Source organism: Takifugu rubripes, chromosome 7, assembly GCF_901000725.2.
Source record: "Takifugu rubripes chromosome 7, fTakRub1.2, whole genome shotgun sequence".
Taxonomy (NCBI): Eukaryota; Metazoa; Chordata; class Actinopteri; order Tetraodontiformes; family Tetraodontidae; genus Takifugu; species Takifugu rubripes.
Window position 1 is genome coordinate 12,614,485 of NC_042291.1, and position 11,193 is coordinate 12,625,677.

At 42.5% G+C, this 11,193-nt stretch overlaps 1 long non-coding RNA gene across 2 annotated transcripts; it reads left to right on the top strand.

Annotated features, from left to right (window-relative positions):
- The first annotated feature begins 3,374 nt into the window (after positions 1-3,374).
- LOC105416695 (uncharacterized) lies at positions 3,375-5,774 on the top strand. Of its 2 annotated transcripts, none has more exons than XR_964672.2 (4): positions 3,375-4,618; positions 4,701-4,918; positions 5,038-5,107; positions 5,184-5,774. It is a non-coding gene; the product is annotated as an uncharacterized lncRNA (long non-coding RNA). The 2 variants fall into 2 exon arrangements; XR_964673.2 differs by having other exon boundaries at positions 4,701-4,856.
- The last annotated feature ends 5,419 nt before the right edge of the window (positions 5,775-11,193 follow it).

An 11,193-nucleotide genomic window follows, 5' to 3' on the forward strand; every position in this document is an offset into this window, starting at 1 on the left:
AATTCTAAATTTTGATGCCTATAAATGTTCATTAAATACAAATGTGAGTCTTCCACAACATAATCCCCCGTGCTAAATTAGCAAGCAGACAGCAGTACGAATTCTTTTGGCTGACTATATTGGGGACAAAGATGCTAATCACATGGCTGAGGATAAGTGGAGAGGGACTGTGGTGTGGGTTCTTCTGGACCCTTGAATAGTTGCAGTAAATCTCAAAATGCAAACAACCTAAGATGCTGCAAATAAAATCCCCTTCTGCAACCAATTTGCCTTTTAGAGTCACTTTGGGTGAAATAATAAGCTGATTTAATTTAGAAATATTTATCAGCCCAGTCCACTGCCTCTGTATTAAAATGGCTCCCGATGCCTGGATTATTTTTCAAATTGGGTAATGTGTTCTTGTACATTTGAATGCTGATTGAATTTGCTTTTTAATACGAGGCCCAATTTACAGGCCAAAAAGTGGCTTTTCTTATCAAGCAGATATGCCTGTTTGCCAACACAGATAATAGAAGATAAATGTAAAATATTACAAATCTGATCATTGGAGTGCAAAACCATAAAACATGCAGCTACTGGGGGGGCGAATGTGCCTTGCTTCTGCGCCATGATTTAAGAGGGTTTTACCCCGACAGGATTAACTGTGAATCTCAGACCTGTCTAACCAGACCAACACACCAAGCATCTTAAATCTTGTTTTACTAGGTTTTTCACTAAAAATTAGGAATACTTTTCCCCACCTTTTACAACACATCCATGGAAGCACAGCTGACAAAACCCTGTAAAGCTGAAATCTACTAAATCTGCAATTGCAGGACCTGCTAAGAATGTGTCTTATATGTTTGTGCTGATAACAGACTTCTGTTAAACCGGTGCCTCACCAGCAGAACACTGCAGCGATAGCGATCGCAAACACCCAAAGTACAGAGCTACTGTGACTTGATAAGGAAACAAGTATAAGTAATAAACCTCACCAGTAAAGCAGAGACAACAGTAAAGGACCACAAGATTGTTAAGAAAGCGTGTCAGATAAAACTGGATCGTTCTATAAAAGAATGAGCATGAGCTAAAGGAGGAGAGAAAGAGATCTAGATCATTTTTCATTCAGTCATATAAAAAGTGGCTGCTGCTCTTGTTCGCTGAAGAGAGAATAATATTCTTATTGAAATGTCAACTCTGCAGGATCACTAGTTGAAATCTGTTGTCACCAATAACATAATCTACTCTGCCATGCCAGCAACGTGCAAAGTGATACACAAGAAAGCCAACGAGTGAATACAAAATCAAAGCAAAGCAACATGCACAATACCTTAGTATTTGGCAGGTAAGCAAATTTCCAGTAGGAGACTCTGGTACTGATTTTGGCAATTCAGTCCAACAGCGAAACAAATAAGAGGATATGAGAGTGTGTCTGAATGAGGCAGGACATGTGCACAATAAGTTATCTGCACAAGAATCGCCAGATGGGAAACAATGGTTGCAACAAAATGTTTTTCAGCTTCCACCACCAGCAAATGAATGAAGTCAAACTATTCATTTCATTTCATTTATTTAGTTAGTTCCGTATGTAGGCTATGTGTGTAAGTGAACACAACCATAACACCTCTCAAAATCAACGTGAGGATGTGTTTTATAAATCAAGCTTAAATGAAATGCAGCCTATTAGGAAACAAACTGAAAAGAGACTTTTCCAAGCATATAACGATCTCAACAGCTCCAGAAAATAAGTTTGCATCCTTATTTCAAGGCATTCTGGGGCAGACAGTGAAAAGTTATCTCACACTCTCGCAAGCAAATGCAGGAAGTGAGAGATAAGACTGACGGCTACCGTCATAAAACAAGTCAGTTAGATTATGGGATGGAATTGAAAGCAAGCTCATAATGCAGTGCCATTGTGCAGAGAACCTACCAAGGCAGCTCCAAACCAGCCAGAATCCTCGCTTCTCCTCGTGCCTGCAGATGTTCCCACGAGCGGCTGAAAAGTCATCGCCCTCGAGACAGCTGCGATGACTCACAGCCGCGTCAACAGGAAAAGCCGCGCGCGGCGGTTTGGGGCCTCGAGCGAACGCTTCAGCGCTCTCAGCAAACGAGGGGATTCTCGATAAACTTCGCCGTGGAAATTACCTTACGTTTCCAAGAAGCTCCCCTTAGATTTGCTGACCAGCTTGACAATAAAGACGCGTTTTATTAGTGTTAATATCGCACCAGAGCGGTCGACGGCTGATGACGTCCGCGTTGACCACGTATAAAAGCACCCCGATAATCACAGGTGCGCTAATGACGTAACGCTTTACCCCCAAAAAACGGACACCTTGAGACAAATCGGAGCTAAAACCACTTTTCCCCCTTTCGATTAACCTGTATTGTTTCGGGGCAGCGATGCAGTTTGTTGCTCTTTTGGAACTCGGTACGTTTTTCTTCGTAGATTGGATATTTTTACGGCTTAACTTCGGCCCTCACCCTCGGACGCACAAATCGGCTGCTGCACTGCTTAACCCACATAAGTCAAGTCTCAACAGCGCTGCCTTATACCCACATAACTCCAGTCTCAACAGTGCTGCTTTATACCCACATAACTCTAGTCTCAACAGTGCTGCTTTACACCTTTTAGAGTCGAGCTGTTTAATTAGTTTTGAGTGATGGGTGGGTGGAGTGTCTCGAAGACATGCCAACAGATAAAGATAATCTGTGCACTGTCTGCACGAATTAAAGCTGGTTATTGATCAGATGGGAAGCACTTGGCCGTCTCTCATCTGGCTTCAAGTGTTGAGGGTTAAATGTTCTAACCTAAAACCCTGGCGAGCCAACAGTGACTTCTGCAGAGTAACTGTTTGCTTAGTCCTTGAGTAACTTTTCACCATTTGCAAAGACAGCTTGCACAATAACCTGTAGTGCTAAGAGTAAACAGGCGTTTGGATACTATATTCCTTTCTTGCATACGATGAAAGAAGCCTTTAGTTATTAAAAAAAAAAAAAAGCCAGAAAGGTGTACTTACATTTAAGTGAGCGGTCGATTTGAGTGTTGCTATGTAGCTCCTTGCTAGACCCTTGTTATCATGGAAACTGCCAGAGTGTGTGTAGGGAACACAGGTGTTCTCAGTCTGGAACCAGGAACTGTGCTCCCATTGGCTGTTTACTCTGAAACCTGACACCATCAGTTATATTTGTTGCGCAAGTCGCCTTGCTGTACTGCAACTTTTCAGCGTTCATAGCCGAGTCACACGCCGCGGTGGGTCAGGATAGTGTACGTGCTCCATTTGCAATTGTGTTATTCAGATTTATGTATTGTTGGTTATGTTTTCTTCAGGCATGTCTGGGGTCATTGTCTGATAGGAAGTTTATGACGTTAACCTCAGTATGACCCAGCAGAAAATGTTAACCATCAAGTGACGATTGCAGGCACTATAACTTGGGCTACAGTCACCGTAGACGTCCTGAAAAGTGTTTTCATACAACACTTCTTTCTTCTGCTAATCAAAGACAATTGACCTGTCGGGTAGAATGTCCAGTGATCATTCCTCCCTTGTCATTGGTCTTAAATCTAGTGCCTACCCTACACCCTTCTCCATGATGTTTTTTCCTGGGGGATCCACAACTATCCCATTACTGCTCGCTTCTCTAAGCAAGCTGCCATCAGCCAGATGGTGATCACCAATTCAGAGGATGAAACATCAGTGAAGATATTTCTCTCTGGGGGAGTGCTCTTCAGAGGCGATGTGTACCCCGAAGGGAGATTCCTTCATTTGCATACGGGAGCGCTTCAGAGTGTTTGCCTCCAGAGTGACTCCAGTCTTTCTGGTTCAGAGTTGAACTCCCATAAAGGCTGTTAGAGTTGTAGATTGGTTTGCTTGCTCCAAACACACACCTGGGGACTGTTTGTTGGGATTTTCTCAACTGAAACCAGTGGGAAAGTTGGAGATTTGATTATTTCATCCCTCCCTTAGCAAACGCAGGAACACGCTCCAGTTTCCTGTTGGCAATAAGTGCACTGAATTCAAGTACCCATCACACTACAGCTAGAGAGAGGGCCTCTTGGTGGTGGCATTATGTGGGTTAATTATCTTTGACCTCTGACAGTCATATCAACAGTGAGGCTCCTCTTCAACCGCTTTACTTAAGACATAAAGATGGCCAGAGTCCCTCCACATAGTTTGATGTTTCATCAATTCTATGAAGGAGCCAAGATTCTTCAGAAGAGGATGTGAAAGAATTAAATTTACATGGACTTAACTGTGTATTTTTATTTTCTGTTTAAGTGGCCACTTCCTGTGAAGATCACATTGTGGTTACCAAAAAATTGCGCAAGCAAAGATGGAAGTGCACTTTTTTTTTGTTTGTTTGGTTTTCGTTTTTTTTTTTCCAAAAACTAAAATATGGTCTGCGTGGGGTGGGCGGTTAGAACCACACCTTTGATGGTGGAGATCTTGCCCTGCAGGGAAGCTGCGACTACCCATTAGTTCTAACCACCTGTGCAGGATTAAACGCTTGTATTCCACTGAAGAGTAATGTTGTGGGAGCATACTTGAACAGCGCAACATTGTCCAACATCCACCTGGTCCAGATAAGAATCCGTGGTTTTAACATCTCCTTGGTAAAAGTTGGCCTAAACCATGTTAAGGTGGGTTAAAGGAGCTACTTTGAATTTAAAAATTGTCAATTTCTTAGTCTATTGCTCATTGTCTATTCTATTTTAATTTCAGAATAATGGAGAGAACCACCTGTGGCTCACACTGGTAAATGGGTCGGTGGATTTTTATCCAACTGGGACTAATGTCATCTTGGACTCTGCCTTTGGTCTCATGTTAATGATTGGAAGCACCATCTCCAGGCACTGTGGTTGCTGAATAATGGTGCAGGTACTTGTGTTAGTGGTGTGTCTTAACCATTGGGCACTCCACCCACAACTTTTTAGAGTTTGGTAAGAAGCTTCCTTCTGACTGGTTGCATTGCTGCAGAAGAGCGAGGAACCGTTTACAGACTCACTCATTGATCCTGAGCTGTTTGTTAATAGTTGTGTGATCTACCTCTGTCTTGCAGTAGCTGCATCTTCGATCTGCTTATGTTACTATTTGCCAAAAGATTGGGGTCAGAATCCAAAACTGGAGAAGTGAGTTCTAAAATGTTCATTGTTGCTGTGTTGTGGTTTCTGGATGAACGCTAATAATGCGGTGTTCTTTTCACAGCTAGCCATGTCCTGCAAATAGCCACTCTGAAAGGTGAATCTGTGCTTGCCCAGCTACCTGTAGTAACCCTGAAGCTCATCATAATTGTAAAAAACCCTGTGTGGAATCCTGCCAGTGCAACAGAGGGTATCTGCTCAGTGGTGGGAAGTGTGAACCACCTGGCAAGTGTGCTCGTCTCCACTACGATTCCCACTATCTCCCAAAGGAGAACTTCTGGAAGGATAACGTGCCAGGAGAAATGTGTCTGCCAGCCTAATTCCAGGAAGGTTGTGTGTGCTCATTCTCACTGCCAGCACAGTGAAGTATGCAGACTTCTGAATGGAGTCCAGGACTGCCACAGGGATAGTCCCGAGATGTGCGCCGTCAAAGGAGTTGATCATTTTACTACCTTTGATGGTCGCACCTGTGACATCACTGGCAACTGCACTTTCCTACTCACCTCTTAATGGACCTCCTGGTGGAGTTTGAAAGACTTTAGTGTGGAAGTCCAAAAAAGGGGGAGGTGGCAGCATAAATGTTAACTTTCAACATATTCAAATGTTTTTCATCATCCTGTAAGCTGATTGGAATAATAAAGTTGTGGTAGGTCTATTTCTCATACATTTAATTTAATGGTTGCTTAATTTTTCTTTTTAACCCTAATGGATAGTCTTTTACATCTTCCCTTGATGTTAAATCAAGGAAAAGTAAAGCTCAAGATGACTGTGATGTTGACGTCTATAGAGACCAACTTTGGTCACTGTGACACAGTTCTAATGTCCTGACTGATCAAATACCAAAAATCGTTTTCTGTCACACTCTGTGGCTTTTGTGGGACTTTTAATGATGATCCAGAAGATGTGGCGGCTCCAGAGTCTGATCTCACAAACATGACACACTGGCAGACAAACGCTGTCCATGTATGTGTGGATGTTTCTCTGATAACGTCATTTTGGGATCCACGAGATGAGACTTATTATCGGGGACGCTAACTTTGTGGGTGGCTAACTGACACAGAAGGGCTGTTCCAGACCTGTCACAATACAGTCAACCCTCAAGTTTTATGAAACTGCTTTTATGACCTCTTTTTTTGACAACCATGCTGTTCTTTTTTTGGATGCTTATGCGGCTGTTTCAAGAAATAGGGGCTGTAGTGGCTCATTGGAGGGTTGTCTGTTTTTGTTACTTTAATGAGAGTTCATGGTGAGAATAGGACTGTTCAGTTATTTCCTTTTCATGCCCGCCTAACAGCAAATACCGCCTGTGTGCCAGTCACGCATCAGTCTGTGTGGGAAAACCCAAGTCTTCAAATAGAGAAATGCAGAGACGAGTGTTTCTGCAAACCTGGGTATTTTCCCAGCTGTGGTAACGGTCTACCACACTGCGCGGCTGCATTTACAGTGGCGTTTACCATGAAATTCCTGAAAACGTCTACCCTGATGGGCACACTCGGCAGCATTGTGTCGCCGTGGCTCGCAACAAAGCGCCGTGCACTGACCGCAGATGCCCAGTAGGAACAAAGTACATCATTAAAAATGGCTGCAGGCCATGCCGTGGACTGCAACATGGCACGTGCACAGTCATTGGCAGTAGAGTTTATGACCAATGATGGATGTAATTTTGACTTTAATGTAAGAAAATGTTGTGTTCTATCCCAGATGTGCGAAGAGCTGAATTCTGTTCCTGTTTTGTTTATCCACCTGGCACAGCTGCACCTCATGTTCTACTGACTCGAGGTGAAAAAAGGGACGGAGCCTGTGGGGAAAAGTAAAGGTAAACTGCTCCGAATTTACCAAAAAATCTGATTATATCTACTGGTTGTGATTACAATTTTAATTTTTTGATTGACGGGGTGACAGTCTTCCTGTCCATCTGGACCACATTTACGGTTCTTTATTTTAGGCTTCCGTGCAGTCACTAGAGTTGTTGCCACCTATGGAGGGCCCAGACTGATACAAATGGCTATTCTTGCCTCCCATAGAAAATTGTGCAGCCTGTGTGGAGAGACCCACGTTGATGCAGGCAGTCCTGTTGTCAATGCTGCGGCCTGGTCACCCTCACCACCTGGGATAAACTGCTCTCAGGAATGTGCCTTTTCAGAGTGTAATTCCCCTACAGCAGGTGCTTTCTCATCTGATAAATCATGCGGAATGCTGCTTGCTTCTGCAGGACTGTTTGGTGGATGTCACTCCATTGTGGTTCTTTCTTTCTGAACTGTGTGAATGAATTAAATACCTCTAATGGAAAAAAGAACGCGTATTGCAATTCCACAGCTTTTTTTTTTTAAACAGTGAAATTGTGAATTGATTTAAGCTCTATTTCCTCTTAGTATGTGAACCTTTTTTCCAACCCTCAGTGCACTCGTGCCCCAAAAACTCACTATAATGTATGCGTAAGTGCACGCCTCCAGCACTGTGGTTTCTCGGCTGATATCCACTGCCCGTTGTTATGAGGGATGAGAGTGCGAGACTGTGCTCTCTTATCCAACTAGGAGGTAAGTACATCTTGTGAAACCAGAATCTACGTTCATTAATCACAGTAAATAACTGTAAATGAGAACATCATCTGACTTGAAGAGCTTGATTTGAATTTTGATAGACCTTTTGTTCATGCTCGGGCGTATGCTCTTATGACATGTTTACGCGTGACAAACCACCTGTTGTGAACACTGTGCAACAGTTGAGTCCAACAAGTGACGTTCCCTTTTCCGCACAAGCATCGTTAATTATGTGACTCATTAGGGTTGGCGAAAGTACTTGTGTGGCAGCAGTGATCAAATGTTATAGAAAATAGGTCCCAGCTCTTTGTAGTTTGGTGATGTTTGTTTATGGGTCTAAAGGTGGAATTGGTGATTCTCTATACTCAGGGACATAATGTTGACTGAAGTATGCACTGCTTCTGTCACACGTACTGTGAAAAGCCTCCTGCCCTGAGGGAGAGGTGCACCAGCTGTACTAGGACAGGTAGGCCCTGCTGGTTATTCTGGCCATTTAAACAGCTGCACAGCATGTTTTTAAAATGAGGTTAAACCTTTCTTCTTGGTAAATAGTCCATTATGCACTTGAGAATCTTGGAGAATGGGTTTTGTCTCGACAACAGGCTCAACAGCCTTAAGTAATGAAATTTGTGCTAATTTGAGTCACATTTCAAAGCTTCTAATGTGAAATAGAATTGCTAAAACAAATGGGAAAGCATTAAATTTGATTATATTTCAGATATTAAAGGCTGTGAGAATGGAAACACTTGTTCCCACAACAAAACTCAGCAAACCTCAGTGTTGGGTCCTGGGAATTGCCATTCTCTACGGTTTTGATGGTAAAATGGTTGAATTCCAAGAACATTGCATATACTGTTCTAAATGACAAAAGCTAAAGCTATTAGCTAAAAAACACTATGACAATCAATGAAGGACAAATGTGCTGTGCTTGGGTAGATCATGGTACATTCTAGCTTCTTTTGGACATGGTTTCATTTGCACATTATGCAGTAAGATGCTCATATTTTCTAAATCTATCATTTTAAATTGTAGTCATGCTAATTCACAGTGAATAAATGGTTATAACTCCTTGAGAAGTACTTACATTTCAATTCTTCTTCAACGAGATTGATGGTGGAAAAAAAGTTCATGCCAGTAATGTTACAGTTTGGACTTATGGAGATATATCAGAGTGGCGCATTTGTAGTTGCAGATACTAGTCTGGGCATCCAAATTAAGTATGACAGCTCTCATATTGCTTTCATCCTCCTACTGAATGCAACAAAGGTCCAAAGCCTGTGGGGGAATATTAATGGCAATGAAGATGATGACTTGAAGAAGCCAGTGGATGAGGCTGTTAATGCTACAAACTATGGTTGGAGGTGGGGAGTTCTTCTTGTTGGATTTCACTTCATGAAATATCCATTTAACTTGTGTCACAAAGTCATTCGTTCCAATAAAATCTCTGCAGTGGTGATTGTAATTAACTTGTGCTCCTGTGATAACGTGCAAAAAATCCTGTCGCAAGTTAAAAATCTGTGTTCATATCTTCATTTAAAAGCATCACGAGGAAGCAGAAAGTGTTTTTCTGAAATGACTGACTATGCTCGTAAATGTCTTAGACTTGAAAAAAAAGTTTTCCAATATGCTGTTATAAGCTCTACTAAATTGAATTGTCCAACAATTATCTGTTAAATGTAAAAAATGTTCCATTATAGATCTTCTCTGTCTATCAGCCACTTCCTGCCTACTGATTAGCCATGATTCTTGGTGCGGTACAGCCTGCCCTGCCACCTGTCGGGACCCGTTCAGTTCAAGGCCCTGCACAGCGGTGTGTGTAGAGACCTGCTAGTGTGACCCAGGGGTAGTCCTGGATGGTGACATCTGTGTCCCTCGATCCCAGTGTGGTTGCACCCAGCTGTGTGTGACCCACCACAGGCACCAGGTGATGCTAGATGGAATGAGAGGCTGTGTTCTGTACTTTGCAGACACGCGCTTGCTCTCCTCAACACAGAGCAACCTTCGACCACACCTGCTTTGATTTCCATTATGTACAGATAGATGGACACACGGAGTGAGCACTTCATGCCCTGGTCAATGTGAGTGGATTGCCTGTGAGGCTTAGCAGAAAAACACTAAAAACAGAAATAAGCCCCAAAACCATTCATGTTGTTCTGCTTAACTTCGTAAGTTGTTACCACAGGTTCTCAAAGTGGGCAAACGTTTAAATGCAGTTTTGGCTCCACCTACAGGTTGATGGTGTCAAGAGGAGGGTGTCCTATTACTTCAGTAATACGACAGTTTTTTTTTCTTTGAGACAGCATACATACTAAACATACATATATACATTAGTCAACAACAGGAGTTGCATTTAGCCTCAGCACAGATAGGATTATTAGCTTTACTCTTTCCTGTAAATATGTTAATGTTCTGTGTGGCAACTTTAACTCTGATGCTGCTGATGATCTTGTAGTAAGTGATAAACAGGACAATCTTAGTCCTGAGCGGTGTGGACATATTTGGAGGCGTGGGCAGAGTCTTTGCTGTGTGAAGGGTTGTCCAAGAGGAACTTGTCCAAAATGTTCACCTGAGCATCTGTCCAGATTTTCCAGCCCATTGTCTTGTGGGGAAATTCTGCAAGTTAATGGACCATTCAGACTCTGTCACGGTGTGGTGGACCCCTCCAGTTTTTACAAGCCATGTGTCAGTGACCTGTGTCTTCATGAGGGCCTCCAGGCTGCACTGTGGTGTTCACTGGCAGAGTATTCCTGGGTTTGCCTTTCCCATACTGCTGCAGTTTCTGCTTAGAGGAATTCTGTAGTAAGTGTTCATGTGCTTGCAGCTCCTCTGAGGTCAATTAATAACCTCTACAATTGTTATGCTGTTTAGCATTCAGCATCATTGCGCACCAAATGAAATATGTAGTCTGCAGATGCCATTGCTTCTGGTTTAGATTGTTATTGAGCACATGAAGAAAAGAGCATGAACAGTATTTAATATAAATACCGAGAACATGCTTTACATTGAGGAAGCTGCAGTCTTCTGCAGTCGTCTTTATGTGTAAAGTCTAATTGAAATACAGGTATGTTATTGCTTTTGTTACAACCTTTTTGTGTAATTTGACCACTAGATGGTACTCATGGGTCACTGGTCGAACTTAAATTTGACATTTTACAATCTTCAGTATTCTGCTGCTCCTTCAGTACCAGTTACACCAGCTATACCTTTTGGGGCTTGGTGCACTGTGGCAATTTATGTGTTTCTCCAGAAAATTCGGGCTGTATGTACCACGGACTTAAAGGCAACACAGGAGAGGTGTAGGTGCGAACAAAGCTGTGCATGTCGTGCTGGAGGACACATGCCTTATCACAATGTCTCCTGTGGAGAGGATGAGAAGTGTCAACTTATTTTCCACCCCAAACTTCAAGCAGCACACTGCTCTTTGGATGAAACACTATATACTACATTTGAAGTCTGAATTCTATATATTACTTTATACCTGTGAGGGCAGACAAATCTATCTGCAAGTCCATCAGATGGATTTGAAAATGTCAG